This window comes from Harpia harpyja, chromosome 17 (assembly GCF_026419915.1).
Source record: "Harpia harpyja isolate bHarHar1 chromosome 17, bHarHar1 primary haplotype, whole genome shotgun sequence".
NCBI classification, from domain to species: domain Eukaryota; kingdom Metazoa; phylum Chordata; class Aves; order Accipitriformes; family Accipitridae; genus Harpia; species Harpia harpyja.
In genome coordinates, this window is record NC_068956.1 from 2,374,225 (window position 1) to 2,397,261 (window position 23,037).

The 23,037-nt window shown below is 48.0% G+C and overlaps 1 protein-coding gene across 5 annotated transcripts in view; it reads left to right on the plus strand.

The window, feature by feature from the left end:
* Positions 1-998: 998 nt before the first annotated feature.
* GDPD5 (glycerophosphodiester phosphodiesterase domain containing 5) overlaps positions 999-23,037 on the plus strand; it is a 173,196-nt gene continuing 151,157 nt past the window's right edge. For 2 of the 5 annotated variants that reach the window (XM_052812737.1, XM_052812743.1), the window contains exon 1: positions 999-1,235. The gene's annotated coding sequence lies outside the window, so the exon portion shown is untranslated. Of the gene's footprint in view, positions 1,236-5,483; positions 5,504-7,275; positions 7,357-10,107; positions 10,127-23,037 lie in introns of those variants that run through there. The other 3 variants (XM_052812739.1, XM_052812738.1, XM_052812742.1) reach the window with 3 other exon arrangements.

Genomic DNA, 23,037 nt, shown 5'->3' on the forward strand with positions numbered 1-23,037 from the left:
ACATCAAAACTCTCGTCCTTTCCCCAAACTGCTACTCGAGGACCCTGTGCCAGGATGCCCATAATGTGTAGATCAGGTCCAGGGAACCCATCCGTGGTGCACCTACACGCTTGGGAGATCATGATCTAATGTAAGACCAAGTGCAGGTGATGAAAGTGGATGGAAAAATAAATGATGGGTGGGTTGGAAAGGGCACGTTTATCGGAGCAGGAGAAATCAGGAGGCTGCAGAGCCCAAACCCGTACCTGACCCTTTTCATCCTCCTCCATCCACCCAGGTGGGAACACCCCGCTGTGCAAAACATCCCTCCTAAGCAGGCTTTGAGACATGATTGCCTTCAATATACATACCCGAGAAATAGAAATATGAATGATTATTCTCCCTCGTGACCACTCCGCTCCCCACTGCCAAGCGGGGATTTACTGGTGCCCGGTTAATGGCAGCCCGGGCCATATATTTGCACTAACTTGAGGAGGTTTTCCAGCTTCGCTTTTGATTTTATGCACACACGCGTGTGTGTGTATGTACATGCTGCTCCCCGGGGGTGAACAATTTCCAGACATCCAGGTCCAGAGGAGGAAGACGGGGGTGGATGAAGGCCAAGGAGAGGTACTCGACGTTTCCAATCCCCACGGCATAGTGTCACCCTCCCCACGACTTTCCCAGCCCCTTGGGGCTCCCAGGGATGCCTGTTCGGGGCAGCACCGTGGGGGGAGCAACATTTTTCCCTTGCCAGGGGTGCCCCCCACCCTTTCCTTTAGCAGGGACCCCCCCCCAACCTGCACCCTTGGGTGTCCCCCCCGCCTCCACCGCGGCCAGGTTTGCTCGCAGCCGGACTCATCCCCTCGGGGACCCCCCCCCAAGAAGAAGATCTCCAAGCCTTTGGGTGCAGCCTGCTTCTTCCTCCTCCTCCTCCTCCTCCTCCTGCTGCCGCTGCCCGGGGCGGAGCCGCCCGCCCCAACCTCCGCCCCGCTCCCGGGAGCGGGCGGCGGAGCCGAGCCGGGTTTGCGGGGACGGGGACACGGTGGTGTCACCTCCCTCCTTCCAGCCTCTTCCCTTCTTTTCCCGACCCTTCGCTGTCCCCATCCCACCTTCTGCCAGGGGACGGGGACCCCCGCCGGCATCGCTGCCCCAGGGAGGGGGGGGGGGGGAGAAGGGAAAAGCATCGCTCGGCGGGGGGACGGGTCCCCCTCCCTGGGGACTTGGCGACCTGGAGGATTTCCCAGCGGCAGCAGGTAAAGGGTTGGACTGGTTGGACTGGGAGGAAGGGGTGGCCTTTTGCATCCCCCCCCCCCCCCCCCCAGGCTGTCCGGTGAGGAGGGTGCAGGGTGCCCCCCGGGGAGGGGGGGGTGTTGGGTGTGTGACAGCTATGCCCCCCAAAGGTGCTCCGTTGTCCAAAAAGGTATTTCTTTTCCCCAAAAGGTGTTTCTTTACCCTCTGTGCCCCCCCCAAACGGTGTGTGCCCCCCCCCTTGCCATGGGTGGCTCACTTGGCAGACAGCATCCCAAGCAAAGTTGGGATGTGACGGGGTGCTACCGTGCGGTGGGGGACATGGGTGGGCACCCACCCGGGGAGAGGTCCTGGGGTACCCCCTCGGGTCTCCAGCCCCCCCCCAAGTTACCAGGGTGTGCATTTAGCCACCCCCTTTTCTCCTTCAGTCCCTACTTATTTTACAGGTAATGCTTCATTTTTACACGCCGCTCTCAAAATAATGGCATCCGCAGTGTCCTGCGGCCCCCGGGCTTTACACCGGGGTTGTCCGGCACCCTAAAATCCTGAGGCAGCAAAATCCCGAGGGATTTATTGCTGCTTGCCCGGCTGGAGGGGCACCCTGTGTCCATCCAGCACCTGAGCTCTTCTAGCACCCTCTGAGGATGCGATAGGGATGTCCTGGATGGCTTTTGGGGACATCCCCCCCTGTCCGGAGCAAAACCCTGCGTTAAGGATGCCAAATTTCTTGCCAGCGCTGAGCAGATAGGGTGAAAAAGGGTGAACGTAGAGGGTGTTCTTTTGTCTTGATGCTTGGCAAAGAAATTGCTCAGAAAAAGGAGTAATTCGGGAGAAAAGAGGGGAAAAAAATAATCTCATTGCTGTTTCATTGAAGCTCTCTCCCAAGTCCTGTATATTCACCACCTAGAAAACTGGGCGTTGAGGAGTTGCAGTCGAAATGTGAGCCTTCCTCTGGAAAAGGTCTGTTGTAGCAATTCCTGATGTTGAAGCTGTGAAATTTCACCCCTGGCGAGATGGAAATGGGGATTCTTCAGCCAGAAAAAACCTGGCTTTGTCAAACTTGCCATGCTTTGGGTTTTTAGGGATGGGTCTCTACAGCCACTATTATTACTTGTAATCGTGTTGGCTTAAGGGTTATTTTGGGGCTGGAAGGGGATTACAGATAGATGATCGGAATAGTCATGACCATGCTGCATGTGAAATTAAAAAAAATTGAATTATAGTTCTCTTTGCTAGCTCTTTGTCCCTGTATGAAGGAAAACGAGCGCTCGCTCAGTAAGCCCATACAGGTTTTTCTCCGTTACAAAGTTATGCCGTGCGTGGAGAACGTTAAATCTGACTATGCTGTTCGGATGCTGTATTCTCCTTGGGATGCTCCCAGTTGCCAGGAAATTTAGACTGTTGCTTATTAGCAAGTAAAAGTTACACCAGTGCTTATTCTTAAAGAGCTTTTTTGGGTTTGGATCACACAGTGATGCAGGATAAAATGCCTTCTACCTTCTTTCCTTCTTATAAATTGCTAGCTTGCACTTGGCAGGTGTGGCTGGGGAAAAGCTGAAGTAAATGGATTTCCTGCCTTGCATTTTGTCTGGCATGTCTGTGTTTACCAGTCATCAGATTGCTACAGAAAGTGGTCCATTAATACATTACACAGCCTTTATCCACCTGAGCAGTGATGCATCCTGAACCCTTAAAGCCTGCTATTTTAACATATTTTCTTCCGTCAAGACTTGAAGCATCTTCACGTGGATATCCCAGCAATATTTAGCTACAGAATATTTCTCTGTGATTTAGAAGGTGCTTCTTCAGTGGCAAATATAAGCTCTGCTTTGAGGCAGAGTTAATTTTAGAGTGGGTGTCTCTGTCAAGCTGTACTTTTTCTGTTAAATAAGCATGTTCTGCACGTTATGCTCTTCCCTGCGATGAATTCTGTACTTGAAGGCGAAGCATGACTGATATTTGTCTTGTGCGTAGACAATGAGCAGCGCAAAGAAAATGAGTTCTGGTTGGATCAGTTTATTTGATGTCAGGTTGTAGATTCAGAAACTGCTGGCTTGGAATTAATGATAAAGGGTTTAGTTTTTGCAAGGCAACAAATAGCTTTGATGAACCAGGAAGATTATAATGAGATACTGAACCAGCTGCAAGGGCCAGGCACTATTTGTTGTACTTTTATCCGTAAACTGCCGTGCATATTTGATCTCAAGTAACTGCATTAAAATTGCCGTAGTGTTTCACACTGCTCAATGCCAAAATCAGTATATTTAGGGTTTTTTTTATAATGTGTGGGTTACAGTAACTCACAGTTGCAGATAGTGTCATAGGTTGAGGTCAAAATGTCGGTAGCAGATGGCTCGTTCACCTTATTTTTTGTTTAGAGGCTCTTTGATGCTCACAGGTGGTGGAAGTTAGATCTGAGTCCCCTTTTAACGGACACACCTGCGGGGAATATTGTCCTTTAACTTGCTTTGTAAGTCTTCCTGAGGGTGAAAATAAAAGGGTATGGTTGCACCTTTGAAATACTCATGGCATTGCTGCCCAGCAGCTACGGGCTTGTGCGTGAAGGTGTGGTTATCGCTAACATTAAGAGCGTTGGGGTTGGACGTGGATGGGCACTTAGGGCTCCTCCTGAGAGCACCTTTCCTACAGACATGGGGTGTAGGCAGATGCTTTCCCTGGAGGCTTGTTTGCAACTCCTTTTTCTTGAGAAAATGCCCATTAACAAGATGCTTTGCACCTTCTTGCTGATATGGAGATGAAGTGATGGGCTCCACCTGGCAGCCACTTGGCTTTGGCCATAAATAGGCTTCGTTAGGCTGCAGCAGCTGATAATTATCCTTCGAGGAGACCGAATGGTGGTAGGTAGTTCACTATTGTGTGGAAAAAGAGTAAGTGCTGTCGGTGTGAGGAGGCTGTAGGTGCTTTGGGCTTTGCTGGTGCCAACTGTGGCTGTTGTGGGGTGTGTCTTGGCTTTTCTCTTTGTAGCAGGGTCGTTGCTCCCCAAAATTATTGTACCGAGCTGGGCATGAAGCTGAGCGGTTCCTTCTGCTCAGGAGAGGGCAGTGTCACACCAACGAGCTGCTTCCTTAACCATGCGAAAATAGACGTGGAGATGACAACCTCTGCCCACCCAGGGGTCCCAGAGGGTTTTGCAGGGGTGCAATATCCAGTGTGCTATATCCAGTGTGCAATATCCAGTGTGCATGTGGGACCCGGGCACCTCGTTCCCTCTCCCTTCTTTCCCAAGCAAAATATTTCCCTTCCAGCTCTGCTCCTTACTGGCTTACCCTGAGTACGCTGCCGGTGTTTTAACAGACCTTTGTAGGAATATTCTAAGCATGATGCTGGGAAAAGGGATTTAAAAGACTGTTTATAGCAGTTGCTTTTGCCTGCCAGCCCCTCTATAAACAGTGATTAGATACAGCTACTTTAATGCATGTCTTGACTTTCAAAAAAAAAAAAAAAAGCTGCACACTGGTGTTTGGCTTTGCTGCTTTTTCCTCTTTAGCTAACCACTGCGTTCTCCCTGCTTCCTCCAAAAATACCCACAGATACTGGCAGGACAACTGCCTGAATATTTGGTTAAATATCCTGTCATTGCTCAATAACCTGAAAAAAAGGCCTTATTTTTATATGTAATTAAATATTTGTATAAGGTTTCTGCCAGGGAATGGTTTCAAGGTACAGAGTGTTCCCCTGAAGGGTATTCAAACAAGGACCTTCTTGGGTGGCAATTGGAAATTTTTCTGTGCTCGTGTCTATCTCGATGCATCGCGTGTTTTCACATACTGAATCCATTACATGTTGTGATTGAGCTCCATCTCTTTTGCCTGCCTGGTCTTTGGGCAGGATCAGCTTTATGAAAAATGTTTCTTTTGTGAATATTTTTTTGCACTGATTTTTGTGGGTCCAGGTATTGCTGAAGTGGGCTGGTATTTTTTTTTTTTTTCCCCCCACTGGATGAAGGATGGGATAGGGATAGGAGGGAGGCAAACAGCACCTTGCTTGGGGTGATGCACAAATCTGGGCACTAGCTCCATCGCCAGGCTCCCACATATGTGCGGAGTCCTGCTGGCAGCTAATCTCTTCCTTGGAAATAGCTTATACTGGTTTTAATGTAATTCCTTAGTCATGACAAAACTGAATCCTCGTGCTCTCTAACCGCTGTGTCCTCCGTGTTGCCGGTTGCTCGGGAGCCAGGCTTTCCGTGAAGCTTTGCCTGGTGCTTGGGGTCCAGGCTGGTGGATCCTGGAGGACTTGGAGGTGATGGACTGTAAGTCTGTGCTCTTCTTGTCTGGGAATGCTCAAAAGGATCTGTTTCACTTTCAGATTTACTATGTAGCACTATGCTAAAACAGCTTTTATCTTGCACTGTTCTCCTTGAAGCAAGCTTGCCTTTAATTTTTAATTTTTTTTTTTTTAAATCCTGCCATTTCTCTTAATTCTCTTAAAACTCTGCTGTAACTTGTACAATATCTTCATAAGTGTCTGGTCCCTGCATTTTTCTTCCCTTCCCCCCTTGGTGAGCTGAAAAGAAACGTCTCCCTCCCCCAGCCTGAGGTTAGACGCGTAGTGTGGAAATATTCTGGCTGTCCACTGTTTTTAGCTGCGCCGAGTTTCAGGCTCACATTTGCACAGGTTGCTTAGGGAAAGCATCTTGCATCGGAGTTAAATAGCACAAGGTGAAGACCAGAGTTTCCTTTAATTGGTGTTTTGGGTGTAGCGTTTAAAAAGATCTAACGGACTGGCTGTACCCTTCAATGTCCAAGCGTTTCTTCTGAGCCACTCTAATAGATTATATCTTGGGCCACTTACCTCATATTGATGAATCTCTTGAGTTGACAGCCACCTCAATCATCAATCAAATTGCCCGAGTCTAAAATCAAGTCAGCGGTCCAGTTGCCTACTGCAGAATTGCAGCAAACCAAATGAAATGTATTCCATTTTCAGACTTGAAGGTGGCTACAGCCCCATGACTAGCGGTTCGGACTCGGTACCCGAAGGTCGTGGGCTGATGCACCGAGTGCTCCGTGAGGTTGTTGGGAAGTAGGTCTAATCCTGGAGCAGGTCATTTAAGAGCTTGGAGAGGATTTGAGGCTCATGTCTAGGCTTGCTCTCCTGCTAAATTTCCTAGGACCTTGCCACGAGGGCAGAAACCTGGTGTTAAAGGGCAGGCTTGGCCCTTCCAAGGTGTCCCTTGTGTGTGACCCCATCTGAAACCCATGTGCTGGCTGGAGAGCTCTTTTCTGAGCAAAACCTTGGAGGATGGTGGTAAAACTGGGATATATTCAGGGCCATGCCTCAGGTCCCCAGTGCTTTTCCATCACGCTGCCAAGAGGCAAGGTGGGGCTGGGGGCTTCCCAGGTCGTGCTAACTGGAGGTGATACTGGTGCCCAAATGCTGGCTCTGAGATGGAGAGAGGGCTTAGGGTTGTTTATGGGGATTTACCATGGTGGTGAAGTCACTCTGTCCTAGTTGGGTGGGTTTTGTTGTATGTGTGTTTGTTTTCTGGGTTTGGTTTTTTTTTTTTTGCCAAGAGGTAATTAATGCTTTCCATGGGATTAAAATATTTCCCGCATGTCTCAGCTGTTGATGTAGGAAGGAGTCATCCAACCCTCTGACCTTTCTTGGAGACAAAAAAGGCTTTTTGGAGAAGGTAAGAAGTGTATGTTCAAAACCAGTGTGTCTCTTACCCAACTACTTTCTTGTATGAAGCAGCCCCATAAAGAAGTTTCTTGAGGCTGTCAAGTAGGTGATGTTTTGTAGGCAGTTGCCTGATACAGCAGTGATTATGTTTGCAGGTATTGTGTGAATTTTGGTGTCAATCACCTACTAATTATTCATGAATCTTGTCGATGAGACTTCAAACTGTCAGTCAAACCTACTGCAGTTTGAAATCCAGCAAACAGGCAGTGCTTGTGTCCTGGTCTGGGTGTCCAGGCAGAAATCCAGCTGTGTGACTTGCTCCATTTCTTTCAAGCTTTTCAGGTTGTGATTTCTTCATCTGTGGCTGTGAGCTGGCTGTTTGAGCTTAGAGATCTGCACAGTAATAATGGCTGAATAGTCCTTGTAATCTGTGGATGGTTTGGGGCTTGTTAGGAGCCCTGGAATTTGTCAAGCTAAGAGGTAAGGCGAGACCTATGGCTTCTAAAAATGTTTATTTTTAGATGTGTTCCTGTTCACATGCAAATTATGTTTATCATGAATGATTGCTCTGCACTTAGTACACTGAACTTGTAAGCCCTGTTTTCCAGCTTTTACACAAATATCAAAATGCCTGCCAAAAAAATATATATTACTGTCTCGCTTTTCCCTATGCTCTTGAGCCGGGTCCTGTGAGCTCCCAAACCACTTGCTGTGTTGCATTTGATGCTCCGTACATATATAGTGGTGGGTGGCTTTTATTTTAGGGGTGGGTTACCCCTCTGCTTGGCCTTTGGCATTAGCTTCAAAAGTTGCTGGTGTCTGACAGCCCGCAAGCTTCTCGTAGTTGTGCTTGTCTCCTCTGTTTCTGCTCCTGCCTGGAACCTGGAGGCAGAATCTGTGTTAAAAACAAAGCAGCTAAACTCATATTTAGCTCAGAGTTAATCACTGAAATGCAGAGTGCTTGCAGTCCTCATTAAAAGCCTAATTTAAAGTGCAAGGTTGACAGCTCAGCTGGAGATACTTTCCCTTATCACAAGTGTTTCCTAATCTGTCTCCTTTGCATAAGGGTGGGTTTTTTTTTTTGTTTGGATCTCTAGGCTCTTGCTCTTGGAGAGCTATATGTTAAAGGAATGCAGTGTACTTGTGGGTAAGACAGCTGTATATGTTAAAATGTTAATGTGATGGGAATAAGCGTGCTCTGGTGTCTCTTATGCTGTCAGGCAAGCCTTTGTGCCTCGCAAGGTCACGCCGCCGCATAGGCACGTGTTCCTGAAACACAAACTGTGTGGGTTCTCCTTATACAGTTTCGTTTTGCAAAGAAAAATAAAGCTGCTTGTGGGATTATAGCAAAAGAGCTGCTGTCCCTGAAAACATGGGCAGGAGCGGTGCGGCTGAAGGCCAGCATCTGAGGAAATATCCTTCCTTGCGTTTGTACCCGGGCAAGTATCAGCCCTGCAATGTGCTGTGGTTTCAGCTCCGGTCCTGAGCTTGCGTGGGGTATGAGGAGTAACGTGGGTAACAAGGAGCTCAGAACTTGCTTTGTGGTTTGTTAGACCTCTAGAGCTGGAAGGGGGTCTCTGGATGCAAGAGGGTCTTTGTGCCTTTGGTGCAAACCATTCCTGAAAAGCTGCTTTGGGGAGGATGGGCATCTCTCTGGCTGTCACAGGAGCTGTGGTGGAGGCAGGAACCTGTTCAGCTTCCTAGATGTTGGCAATGGGACCAACACATATAACTTGGGAGCCTTTAAAAAAAAAAAAAGACTAGTCTGCCCAGCATACCTTGCATTTAGTGACTAGGATTTAGCATCTACCAGCCTTTTTCTTCTGCTTCATTTAAGGCAAAAGTCTTTAACTGAAGCAAACGAAGCTGTGAGCGTTGTCTGAAGCGAGATGAACGTGGCTGGTAATGCAGCTCCATCAACCCAATGTAGCCTGGAAAATTGCTCTCCCTGTGGAAGGGTGAGGGTACTGGGGAGAAGGTGAGCAGTGCCACCAGCATGGGGAACCTGGGTGCAGTGCTTGGAGTGGCACAGACCAATATCTTTTGGCAGTGAAGATGACCATCAAAGAAGCTGTTAAATAGTCTCTTTTTAAGGCATGGAAAAACATGGCAGGAGTTCACGCGACCACCTGCTGTGGCTCGATGGGTACTGGCGACTGACCCCACAGGGACTGACAGACAGGGAATCCAAGCAAAGGGCAGAGCACCCTGCCACCAACTGGGGGAAGTGGGAGCCTTTTACTGTTTTTTTTGTCTTTCCAGGGGAGATTAAAATAACATGGCTTCTAGCTGGGAGCCGTCAGAGCTCTTGAGGCAATATGCCTACCTAGATCAAATCTGAACATACCTATTTGTCTCCCCCAAAAGAAAGATATGGGTTGCAAGCTGTTGATCTTGAATGCGAGGTTGATTCATTCAGGTTTGGGTTTCCAGCCTTCAAAACCTGCTCTGTTGTGCTGTTCCTGCGCTGGGTCTATAATGCAACTCCACCTCCACCAAAAGCTGCTGCAGACTGGAAATGCTGTTTGTTAGGGGTCACCTCCATAGAGGTGTTGCAAACAGCTTGCCTGCTGTGGTCCCATCTGCCAGGCTGGGAAAGCTTTGGTATATGCTGATCTCAAACCAAGCTTGGCTGAATACTGACATACTGGGAAGCCTTAATGATGCTGGTGACCTGCCCCAGTGTCACCTGGAGCAGGGTGATAAATACCTTTGCTGGTGTCTGGGCCCTTCTGGTAGGGGGTGAGAGGTGTGGGGAGGAGAGAAGTTTGCTGGTTAATAGCAAGGCTGGATTTGAGCCTGTGACCTGAAGGCAAAAGTTCATGCTGGGCTGAAAACCCCTTGTGGTTTTATCTTCTTGATGTGCTTGATGTAGGGCTGTCCTCACTGGGGGCTGTGGAGGTTTTGAGGGTACGTGGGGTGAGGAGCTGGGAGCCCCCAAGGTCACGAGTGTGGGCAGAAGGAGTCAAAAGACAACGTGTCCATTTGTATTTCTGCACCTTCCCATCCCGGGCATTACGTACTTCTCTCTATCTCTGCTGATATTTGCAGTAGTGATAAGAAAGGCTCTGTAACAAGTGTGCTCTGTGGCAGATAAAACTTACTGTGCGCAAGAGCTGTTCCAGCTGAGAGCTTATCAGCACTATTAAAACTTTAACGATCAGTAAGGCTTGAGAGATGTCGGTGTTCCAGGTCCTTTAGCGGTACGGAAATATCCACTGAGGAATCACACTGGAAGTGCTGCTGCTCTGTAAGTCCCTTGCAAATGTGCTTTTTTTTTTTTTTAAAGGAAGTGGACAATTTGGGGATTATAAACTGGCCAAGCATGGGTTTTAAATGCAGCCGGCTGGTTACTGTGCTGTATGTTTGTGCATGTAATGAGCTGGCTGATGCTTAATGGAGGTGGTAGCTGGTCTCAATGTGGACTGATTTAAATTGAGGGATCCACCTTCTTGCATGTCACCAGGCTGCTCTTTGCTTGGAGAAAGAGCTCCTGGAGCTTTTGTGCAACTCTTGAACTCTAGTGCGGGGAGGACAGTTCTCCCAACTCGGCTTGGTGCTCTTTCAGGGCACTGACCTCTGCAAGGACGGTGAAAACAGGCTGAAGCTGGTAAAGGGTACAGTGGTGTAGACATGGGCCAAGAATCACCTGGCTCCCACCTTGATTTGGAAGTGCGTAATTCCCAGCAGTTCCCCTGTTTTGCCTGAACCCACTGAGATGAGTGGGGAGGCTGCTGCAGTCTGAGTGTGGGCACGTCTTGTCCTCAGATTTGAGCAGCTGACTCCACACTTACGCAGACATCTCCATCCTCTTGGGATCTGCAACTTGGAGCCTCCTCCAGAGGATAGCTGCCCATGGCTTCTCTCTAAAAATGTGAACAGGGTTTATTTTCTTGTGTTAAGCTCACCAAGAGAGATGTGGTGATACCTGCTTTACAGGAGAGTGGTGTGATCAGAACAGCTGTTCAGAAATTTCCTTTTCCTTTTGGCATGAGGAAATGAAAATGTTAGTCTCCAGCCTCTGTAAAAGCCCCTTCCCAGGAGGGATGGAGCCTGGAGGTTGAAACCAGACAGCCAAGAACAAGTCAAGGACCTGGAAAAAGAACCTGTTTCTTTAGCTGCTCCTACTAGGAAGTGGAGCCAGGGTGGGAAGGCACTTTCCTTGTTTGCTTCCTTGTTTTTATTCATGACTCCTGCCAGCAATGCCACAAATGTACAGAAGGTCACGGGAGGTTCATCTGCTGTTGGTCACGGCAGGAAGGTTGCTCTAGGTTGCCATCCTCTTGCACGAGTGTCCCCTCTGGTGTGAACACAGGACAAATCAGTCCCTGTTGCTGCTGTGTGTGTTAGGCTGTCCCAGACCCTGCTCTTGAAGGCTTTATTTTTATCCCAGTTTTAGAATAACTTTATTTCCTTTTCTGTTGTATTGATGTGCTGGGAGGGGTTCTCTAGAAGGACATGAAGGCTGGTTTGAACCACCTGGTGGCATGGCAGGAGATGGAGGAGGGAAGGAGCTGGGACTTGGCAAAGAGTGATGCTTTCTATAGTGTGATGGCAGAAATATGCCTGCTGTCCGCAAACCCCATGCTCCAGGGTTTAGGTGGGCTGAGCCAGGGTTAGTCTGAGGAACATCAGCCCTGGCTGTGCTGCAGATAGAGGGCTTTTGACAAAAGTGGGAGAAAACACTCGTTGCTGTTACATGCTGCTGCGCGCAAGGTCAGCGTGACCGTCTGGTTCCCAAATTGGGCAGTTGGGTTCGCTTTTTCAGCAAATGCTCACTGCTGCTCAGCCATGTAATCAGCTAATGGGATTTAACACAGCATCCAATGTTTCTAACTTGGCTTTGTGATAACAACCTAATCTAAAAAAGCCAGAGTTAAAATAAGTGGAAATGTGAGTTCCTGGGGCTATCCAATTCCAGTACCTTGTGTAGCAAAGCCATCTGATTTCTACCAGAATTGATACGCTAATAATTATGTCTGAATTGACTCAAAATGTTGTAAAGCTGGGGAGAAAGAGCATGTATTGGTACTGATTATAGCTCAAACACCTTATGCTTAAGGCAGTGTCTCCTGTGAAATTTCTCTTGTTTAAATACCACAGTCAGAAAACACAAACCAGCCTTTTGCATCGAGGGAAGGTTGTTGCGGTGATTTCAAATCCTCTTTTTGCCTGGAGAGCTGCTAGCTGGATCCCTGACCCATTTTGTACTTTTTCCAGAAAGTTTTCTGCTTCAAGTTGGAAGTGAAATACAACTGTGGTGGAGCCTGGTGTTAGATCTGGGAGGAAGAAAAAATAAGTGAGTGGTGGTAGGAGGAGGCAGCAAGCACAGCTTAAATCACGTTACGTATGTACCATCTCCTCTTTAACCTTTCAGTCTCTGGCATCAGATCTGGACCTCAGCCCGATTTATTTGCTCATGTGGGTTTTTTTCCCAACCCTTTATTAGGCTTCAGAAGATAATGGTTTACAAAGGCTTGTGGAGTCCCAAGAGAGGCATCTAGGGGAGAGAAAAACTCTTGTCTGAGTGTTGCTGTTTCATGGGAGTGCCCCAGTGCTTGGTCAAGAAGCTGGACTTCACATCCTCCTTGTACATGTCTCAGCTTGGCCACTGTTGTCTTCAACTGGCTGCTTTTGCCTGGCCACCCTAAAACTTATTGCTGTGTTTCAGCGTTGCCTGACGCTGATGAGGTGTTCTGCTCCCAAACTGACCATTTTTGGTGACGGATCCCATATATTTGATTCCAAATGGCTGGCTTTTTTTTTTTTGGAAGGAAAGGTATGAGATAAATATTGCCTAAACCACTTGTGGCTGTCAGCTCTACTGAGCCAGCTGTTGGACAGGGGTGTGAGTAAAACCGTGTTATGTCTCATGCACCATTGGGTTTAATGCTTGCTAAATGGCAGAGCTGTTGAGAAAGAGCATTGGGCTGAGGCAATGTAGCTGGTATTAAAAAAATGAATATAGCTGCAAGTGGCTGAGCTTTGAAATAAATTATGCTGTGCCTGTTTGGTGAGTGGATATGTAGGGACTGCTGAGATGTCTGGATTCCCCCCAGGGCTCATTGCCAGGTGGGAGATTTGGGAATTTGGGAAGGCAGCAGCTACCTGCCTGTGGGGAAAGTCTTGTGTTCCAGTAGTAATAAATCCTCTCCTTGCCATGAAACATGAGGGCTGTATTTAAAAATTTTTCTTGTTCTAGAGTTGAAATGAGCTACAGAGGTTGATTTTTTTTTTTGTTGTTGTTGTAAATGATGGACAAAGTAAGGTTTGCCACTTCTCCTGCTTTCATAGAAGAACTGTAAAATGCTGAAAGATCTTGGTGTTGTGGTGGCATAGGCTTAGCGAAGACCTGTATGCCATGGCCATCCTGGAGCTCTCAGGTGTTTGAGGTCTGCTCAGGCTGATATGTTTTCCTCCCAGAGTGCTTCAGTTGTGTCTTGTCACACTTCAGCTCAGGCAGAAAGTGCCTGTGTCTAAAACTTCTTTTTTGGTGTTTTTGTTTGTTTTTTCTTTTCTCCTCCTGGAAGTTGCTTGGCAGAGCAAGAGAGTTTGACTGGAAGGATGAGCAGGACTTGCCTGTATGCACCACCCCACAAAAATGGCTTGGCCTTGGTTTCCCTTATTCCCCTGCTGAAAGCTAGACCTTTCTCGTATGCAGCTCAAGTCGTGCTGGGTTTTAGGGCAAGTGTTTGCTTTGAGCCTTGTGGGATCATAGCAAGCAGAACTTTAACCCTTGGGTGTAGGTGGTTGGTGTCCCATGTCAGCCCGTGTCCCTGTTGGATGCTCTCTGTGATGTGGTCCCCTCTGCTCGCGTGGGTCCTACAGCAAATGGCAGTTGGGAGTGACTGGTTGTCCCTGGGCCCTTGGGGACTGGTGGGCCTCTTCCACGCCTAACCAAGAGAGCTGGAGTGGATGCATGGCGGGTCATCAGTTGGCAGTGAAGGAGAAAGCAGGAATGTTGGTTGGTCTGTCCACAGCTGGCTGCATCTGCTACAGCTTCAGGGATACTCTCTGGTGGGTCTGAGGTCTCACTTCTACCCGGGAGCCTGTCCCACAGTGGTTCACCTCAGCGATGCTGTGGGCAGCCTGAAGTCCCAAGCAGAAATCTTTCTCTTCCTTTGGCCATGCAAGAGATGTTTGCTTGCAGCAACTGGTGAACTCTGGGTCCTTCCTCAAGATGAAGGCATCTGAAAATTACCATCTCAAGAGAAGAGGGCTTAGTTCTTGCTTGTGCCATCTACCTCCTGTTTCAGCCTGGGAACAATGAAGGACAGAGCTTTTTTATCCTGCCTTTTAATTTAAGAAACACCTGAGTTGTTGGTTATTTGTCTTCAGATGCTGTGAGGTAACCACGAAGTCTTGGGTTGATGCTCTGGTGATGACTCTGAAGGAAGGATGTCTGAGGTATTGGGTGATGATTGGGGCTCATCTGTCTGCTTTATGCAGACGTCAGTGGTTTTGGTCAAGGAGATAAGCGTCTTTCCTAGTTCTGTGACCACAAAGTAAAGGATGTGGTGCTGCCTCTGTGGGGCCGGATGAGGATGTGAATTGGTTAATTGTGCTTCTGACGCAACTGCTCTGCAGACATGTCTGATGGTGTAAAAAATGAATGGTTTTATGTGAGGAGTCAGGTGTCTGCTTTCCAGTACACTTGCAACCAGGTCTGGACATGCCCTGGGATGGGAGAGGCACCAGGAGGACCTGGTGTGAGCCACCTCTTTCTCTGAGGTTTGCCTTTTGGGGGTCAAGATGTGTGTCCTCAGTTGAAGACTGGTGTTAGTAGTCTGTATAAACCTTTTGCAGGACTGGTGTTATCATAGGAGTATTTGTGCACTGCTCTCCTACGGTCACCCAGTGAAGCAATGCAAACAAGCTGTTGAGCAGTTATATGTCAAGGAAAGAGGCTTGTTCCTGGAAAGTGTGTCTCCTTAGGTGGGCTGCTCAGCCTGTTCCTGCTGCGACACTGTTAGCTTGAGCTAGTAGAATCAGAGAATAGAATCATAGAATCATCTAGGTTGGAAAAGACCTTTAAGATCATTGAGTCCAACCGTAAACCTAACACTGCCAAGTCCAGCATTAAACCATGTCCCTAAGTGCCATGTCTACATGTCTTTAATACTCCAGGGATGGTGACTCCACCACTTCCCTGGGCAGCCTGTTCCAATGCTTGTCAATCCTTTTGGTGAAGATTTTCCTAATATCCAACCTAAACCTCCTCTGGTGCAACTTGAGGCTGTTTCCTCTTGTCCTATTGCTTGTTCCTTGGGAGAAAAGACCGACCCCCACCTCGCTACAACCTCCTTTCAGGTAGTTGTAGAGAATAAGGTCTCCCCTCAGCCTCCTTTTCTCCAGGCTAAACAACCCCAGTTCCCTCAGCTGGTCCTCAAAGGACTTGTGCTCCAGACCCTTCACCAGCTTGGTTGCTCTTTGGACACATTCCAGCACCTCCATGTCTTCTTGTAGCGAGGGCCCAAAACTGAACACAGTATTTGAGGTGCGGCCTCACCAGTCCCGAGTACAGGGGGACGATCACTGCCCTGCTCCTGCTGGCCACACGATTTGTGACACAAGCCAGGATGCTAGTGGCCACCTTGGCCACCCTGCTGGCTCGTATTCAGCCAGGTGTTGACCAACACCCCCAGGTCCTTTTCTGCCGGGCAGCGTTGTGTGGGATTGTTGTGGCCCAAGTGCAGGACCTGGCACTTGGCCTTGTTGAACCTCATACAGTTGGCCTTGGCCCATCGATCCAGCCTGTCCAGATCCCTCTGTAGAGCCTTCCTACCCTCCAGCAGATCAACTCTCCCACCCAACTTGGTGTCATCTGCAAACCTACTGAGGGTGCACTCGATCCCCTCGTCCAGATCATCGATAAAGACATTCAACAGAACTGGCCCCAGTACTGAGCCCTGGGGAACACCACTTATGACTGGACACCAACTGGATTTAACTCCATTCACCACCACTCTTTGGGCCTGGCCATCCAGCCAGTTTTTTACCCAGCAAAGTGTATGCCAGTCAAAGCCATGAGCAGCCAGTTTCTCCAGGAGAATGCTGTGGGAAACAGTGTCAAAGGCTTTACTAAAGTCTAGGTAGACAACATCCACAGCCTCGTGGCAAACAGATGCTTACACCGAATCACCCGAGTATCTGTACCACTGAGCTTGTGATGAAGCTGGGATTCAAAGCCTTGTCTTGCAATCCCTGTCCCCAAACGCTTTGTGCGTGCATGCTGCAGGTATGCTTTCCTCTTGCAGTAGGCAAAAATATTCTCCAAGAGCTGCCGTGGAGGACTTGAAGGTGGTGGTTGAGCAACCCTGCAGAAGGAGCTGGGTGGCTTCTGGGGAGGGAGGTGGTTTGCTGGAGGTTTGTCTTTGGTGATGGGCTGGAATGGGTAGGGTGTGCAATGCCTGCATGAGGGTGGTGAGACATGCCTGAGGGGTGGGTTTTTTGGGGGGTGGCGCAGGCTGAGATGCGAGAGAAGGTCTGGAAAATGCTGCGTAGGAGCCTTTGCCTGGCTCCAATGTTTTAGTACATAGTTTTTGCTCCATTACAATAATAACTGCAGTGTAATGTCACTGTTTCACATGAGCAGTGGTACAGGTTCACTGGAGGAAGTGGAGTATGTGGGATGGGACAAGAAAAGGGAATCTGCAATAGTTTTTCTCTTTCCTTTTTCCTTTCTAACAGTTTTTCTCCAGTGCAATAGCCAAATGATGAACACTTAATTTGTGATTTTTTTTAAATTTATTTTTTCCCCCCAGTGATGGATGGTAACTAGATACCATAAATACTTTCAGCTTTGGACACAACCTGCTAAAAATAGCTGGGAGATCTGGGGGGGGGGGCTGGTACTTGGCAAAGGGCTCTGCTCACTTCATCCTGAGCATGCCAATGGGCTGAGTTCACAGAGCATCTTTGGAGCCAGCGGGGCATGAAGGTGGTAATGGGAAAACCTTCCCGCTGCTGCGGCAGTGACACAGGGACTGTTTCGTCACCTTGTGGGATGCTCACTGCAGTGTGTTTTGCAGCTAGAAATCATTACCCGAACATCGCTGCTTTTCATCCCGATGGCTGAGTACTTTTTGGTGCCCTGGGGTTGGACTGGGAACATGAGAGAGGTCTTCAAACCCAGGCAGCTCCTGCAAAAGCAGCTTGTAATGATTTAGATGTGTAGAGGAGGCATCTATCCCAGTAACTGGGGATCAGCTGGGGGTGGGAGTAAAATCCCAGTCTTATGGGTCTGATTACAGGACTGTGAGCTATCTTTAGCCACTTTTCCCCAAGAGGCATTTGCACATGGCGCAGAAGTGTCTGGCAGCTGAACCTGTCTCTGCACCCCCACCAGCCTGGTTTAGAGAGACTCCGTGGGTTGCTCTGTGAATAATTTGGGAGGAGGGCAGTAGGGAATGTGTTGGCTCCTTGCGTTCAATATGGAAATGGCACTTTCCCATGCGGGGGTGGTAATAAGTGGGGGATGTTGTTGGAGCTGATGAGCATGGGAGGTCTGCTTAGTTCTGGAGGCTCAGCTTTCCACTGGTGCTCTCAGGCTGCTCTGAAGGTTGATGTTAAACTGTAAAGCATCATTTTCACGATGCTTATTCACACAAAATAACCTTTCCACTGGAGGTGGGAACAGCATGAGCTTTACTTTGAATGGCATGACTTAGTTTCTCCAAATATTGTTGGCAAAAGGGTGGTTTTCAGACTAAACGTGGGTCGTCTTAGGACAGCTCATGAGCTGCTATGGGATAAAACACAGAATAAAGTGAAAACTGATTTAATCAGGAGAGAGTTTGGGGCTGCTGTGTACTCTTACCCTGGCCAACACTGGTAAGTCCAATTTCTGCTGAGCTGCTAACCTGGTGAGTATCCCCACAGCGTAGCAGAAGCGGCACAATACGCATTGTCGTGAAATACAACGTGAAGCTGATGGGTGGGGTGAGATGGAGGTGGGGGGTCTGCTGAGGGAATATTCATAGGGTGCCTAAAGTACTTGGTCCATCTGAAGCAAAAGGAGAGAAGAAACTATATCTTCTCTGAGACGTTATCTTTCAAAGGGCTGCCTTGTGGTGTGAGTTTATTTGCTGGCAAGTTGGGGACAGTAGTGGGATTTGTCTGCTAGGAGATATGGGGAACTTTGTGTGTTACTCAGGCTTGTGGTTTTCACGCAATATAGGAACTTGCATTGCTGGTACATCAAGATCCTGACCTTAATTGAGATTCATCATCCCTTGCACTGTAAGGCGGGATGCTTTGATGCCTATCCTAGCCCCTGCTCAGGAAGTGGGTTTGGTACCTTTACTTGGGTGTATGTTTGTAGGAACATATGGTGTTGATGAGCAACTGAAAAGTAAATTCCAGTCTCCTTTGTGAAATATGCCTGTAAAGCTCAGTGGCCTTTACGTGTGGAGGGGAGAGCAAGGCAAGCTGCTCTCTGGCAAGATTTGTTGCTAGATCCAAGGGTGATGCCTCTGGCCATAAGTGGGGACTTCTGGGTCAAATTGGGATGAGCCTGGAGGCTGCAACTGGGTTAATACATGGCATGGCTCAGGTGTGTGGGCTGTGGGTCTAAAACAGTTTCTGATATGGTATGGGATGCCCATCACCTGGTGGCACTGAAGGTCCATGTGGCATCCAGATATGTGCAGGCTGCCTGGGCAAGGGTTGTGTTCAGACCTTGTTCTTTCTCATTTTCCCCCCAATCCTGCAGCCCTTGGAGGAGGGAATCGGCCCTCTGCTGGAGGGAGGGCTCTGGTCTGCAAAGACCTTTGACTTCTCACAAAATGCTCACGCTTTTCAAAGCACGAGCCTGGTGTTGGTTTTGCTGTCGGCACACTTGCACCCTTGACTTCTCCGCAGATGCTAAGAAAGGGCTGGATTCCTCATAAAACCCTTTTCTGTGCAAGACACTGGCTGCATGGATGCAGATGGCACAGCAATTATGTGATGCTGCTTCATGCTGTATTTTACCTGTCAAGGGACAGGCCTCCTGTCCATGTTGTTCCTCTGGGAAATACACAGTTTGCCCATCATGCATGCACTGCACTGGGAAAGAATATCTTGGTATATAAGAGGGAACCAAACCTTGCAGAGATGTTTATCCATGCAGGACTGTACTGTGGGTATGATGCTGTACAGCTCGCAGACCAAACCAGTTTATGGGAGGGTGACTACCTAAATGGGGTGGTTGCTGAAAACATGGTTAGAAATTCCAGTGGTTATTCTGGCTTTAAAGAACCAAGTGGGCAACAAAACTTCCCATGCAGCGTTTGCCTGGTCGAGTGGGGCTGAGGAAGATGCTGGTAGTGTGCTGGTCTTGCTGGCCTGGTTCCTGCCCACTGGCTGTAATGGTGACAGTTTCAAATTGCATCCAAACTGTCACTAAGTGCAATGACTCTGCAGTAAGTCGTTGGCCTCCTGGTGCTAGTTTTGGCAATGGGGTAACTTGGCTTGACTGCCTCTCTGCAGCACAAATGGATTTGTCACCCAATAGCTTGATCTTTCATAATTATACTGTTGAAGAAAATCACACTTCTTATTTCCTGCCTGCATACCCTTTTTTCTTGCTGTTTGGCTTTCTCACTTCCTCTAGCTCACTAATACTTTCATGCAGCCTCTCTGCTTTGAAGACTACAGACAATGCTTGAGTCTTCTTAACCCCATTTCTTGTTGGGTGCAAAGTTCAATGCTGCTGTGGCTTTTGCCTTCCCACCCTGGATATTGGCCATGCACTGTAGCACCTCTGGAAAGGTTTTAATATTTTTTTAATAGTAAAAATTAAAACAAGCAATGAACTGAATTATGTATAGGTGGGATACTTGCCTGACAGATGTAACTTATGAAACTTCAGTGTAGCAAAGAATAGCTTCAGAAAGAGCTGACTGCCCCTGATTTTTTTTTTCCTGGGATGATTGCATTTTCCTTTTTACTCCAGACTATAAGACTCCCACTTACTGATGCTATGCATAGCATTGGACTTGCTGCATTGGTCTGGGCACTTAAATAGCACAAAGATACTGCCTTGCACCCAGCACAGAATAAACACTGTGCAAATCTGGGGACTAATTTTGGCATCACACACCTCTCTGCTCCCAGTGCAGGAGAGCTGTGCTGGGAGGCAGAGCAGCAAAGTCGCAGGTACTTAGCAGAGCAACCTCAGAGGAATCTTTATCTTGGTGGAAACAGATGGAGTTTGACTTGGTGTCAATTATGAGCCTAGAATAACTCAATTTTATGGCAGAGGAAGTTGAAAGGTACAACACTGCCACAGCCTGGATGCTGACAAGCAGGAATTGGGCTCGGAGGAGAGCCATGCCTGGCACGTACACTGATTATTTCCACACTTGAGAAGCTTGGCCACCAGAAGGAAACTGCACTTGTGTTTTGCATAGGCCTCCAGTCGGGAAGGTGCTAAGCAGGGCATTATAGAAAGCATCTTCTTGAACGGCAGCCTGGTGACAGATCCCGTAGCTGAAGGCTTTTCTTGGAGAAGGGTTGTCGCAGCTAGTGTACAAGTGAGGATCTGAGGGATAAGAGGTAAACACTTGGCCAGTTGTATGTTTGGGAATGAGTATGGAAGTGGAACAGATTTCATGTGGCTTCTTTGCTTTTTGGTTTTTCCATGGAGTTTGCGTGTTCTGCTTGCCATCGTGCATTTTGGACAAGGAGTTGCTGGGGTGCTCAGCCAGTTGCTACTGGCTCTACTCAGCCACTGTGTACTGCTTCCTTTGTAATTTTCCATCTCTCCCCTTCTCCGTGTTTCCTGCACAAAAGTTGATTTTGCAGAAGGGTCAGAGCTGGGCTTTGCAGAGCACCGTTGTGTCCAGGGCTTCCAGCAGTCACCTGGACTCCAGTGGTCTTCAGAGGTCTCAGCTTTGTGCCTGGATGAAGGTACACAATGCTTTGGGTCCTGGTTAGATAGTGGCAAGCCATCCACTTGATTATATCATGGCCAAAAAAGCTGCCTGGTGCTACAGATCAAAGAGTGTTTCATAGGGAACTTCTACATTAGCCTTTCATCCTCTTTGGGGTGAGATGCAGGACCCTCAGTATCGTGGATCTCATGGTAGGTTTGGGTTTCTATAGCTTCTGGGCTCCATAAGCTGCTCCTTAAACTGTTGAAGAGCTGCTGTATCTGTTCCACAAGCCTCTGTGGGAAGACTGGCTATGGTCCTAGCACTTTTTCCCCCAATGTGTGGGGTAGAGATGCTTGCTGGCTTTGTGTTAGTGGCTTGTTGAGGTCTCCAGCTAAATTTGTATGGCTAGCTAAATCAATACCTATGCAATGACCTCCCATCCCTTAGAATGGAAAACAAAACTGTGGAACTACCCTCGGGAAGGAACTACCCTTGGGAGGGAAGGAGTCAGCATGTTGCAGCCATCCTCTTGGCTAGCAAAGATATTCATGAAGGCATTGAACCAAACACTTACCCTGGTCTGCAGCCTTTGGGGTGACTTAAGCCACAGTTTTTCTGGTGTCTCAAAACTTGCCTCCCTGAAGCCTGTTGCCAAAGCCTTTATCAACTGGTCCTACTCAGCTGTAATGGGATTAAATCCAGCCTTGGCTGGATCTGCTCCCTGAGCGGGGTGTATCTCTGCTTTGCACCCCTTTCCTTGGCAGTCCCTGCTCTCCCTTGAGTGGGGAGCAAATATCTGAAGACCCTGCTGAAGCTGTGGACTGGAGAGTCTTGTGGAGGACATCTGTTCAAGTAGCAGTATTGCAATATAATTTTCTCGCAGCCCTGCACATGGATGCTTCTGCCTGTCCCTACCTTTATTTGTGGTGCTGGGCACTGCTCAGCTCCGTGTGGTCTGTGGATGGCTTATTGGCCAGGTCAAAAGTGGTGGAAGGGTTGAAATAAAGGCATGACTTGAACGTTGCTACCACATGTAGCTGTCTCTTAAATGCCCCTTAATATGTTGAAACTAACTTATTAAACCCTGGTCTCTTGCCTCAGCAAGTGTGGGCCTCTCCTAAGCAATAATTAAACTTTAACCCCAGTAGTCCTTGCTAATGTTTGTCTTTTGCTTTAGAGGAAGGAAATGTGGTCCTAATCTTTAGATCAAATGGCATCTGTACTTCCATTGACAAAAGTAAGTTTGTAATGTGCTTAATGAAGCCTAGAAAGCTATTTCGGATAATGGACAGAAAATATCTGCCTCTTAAAAAAACCCTTCACCTCCCAAAGTTATTGCAAGACTTCCTATTATGATTAATAAGGCTTTTTTTATCGTTTGAGCTTTCAGAGGAGAAAATGCCCTTGGAAAGCAGATGTCAGAGTTGAATTGCATGCTTCTTCCCTTAACGTTTGGGTTGAAAGCATTCCCTCAAAACCAGTCTCTAGCTCTGTGGGAGATGCCAGTGAAAATCTGCAGGTCAAAGTGGGGACAATTTCAGAAATTTGACTTTGGTTGTCAGCCTCTATAACATGAGACCTGGAGAGTGTGTGTGTGTATGGGAAGCTGGTTGCTATAATGGGATTCTAAATTATTCTTCTGGAAGTCACCAGTGTCACAAAACTCTACCTGGGAGCAGTGGATTTTAGAGAACAGCTTCCCTGGCAGGTCTGTTGCTCTTGTGTTTGGGTTGTGTGTGTGGTGCAGGAATAGCTTACAAATAAAACTGCCTGTTGGTAACTGGGGGTGGAGGGAGGTCTTACTGCTGTGAACCCCATGACTTAAAAGACCAACTTAATGTCAAGCTAAATGTGAGCTGACAAGATCTTTCTTGAAAGGTGAGTAGTTTTATTGCTGCCTTTTATGTGCAGGGGGTCAAGACAATTAACTCCATCCCAGCTGAAACCAGGACACCTCTTGATCCTCAGCCCTGGCTGGGTGCCATGCTGTATTTGCTCTGGCAAGATATGGGGTGAATTGGGGATTATCTAGGGCCTAGGAGAAGGTGGTAATGCAGCTGATAGCTGGCTGAAGGAACAAGAAGATCCAAAGGGATTGTAATTGTTTCCTAGCAGGTTTTGCACTTCCAGCTTGGGGCTGAAATCTTGGAGAACTAGGGAAAACAAGAGGAAGGATTTTTATCTTCATTTGGAGATAAGGTGGCTTAGGTTTAGTAGCAGGACATCTTTCCATTGGTAGTGATGTGCTGGGGCACGGCTGTGGGGCCTCAACACTCCATGTTTTGGGAGCCACTTGGACTAA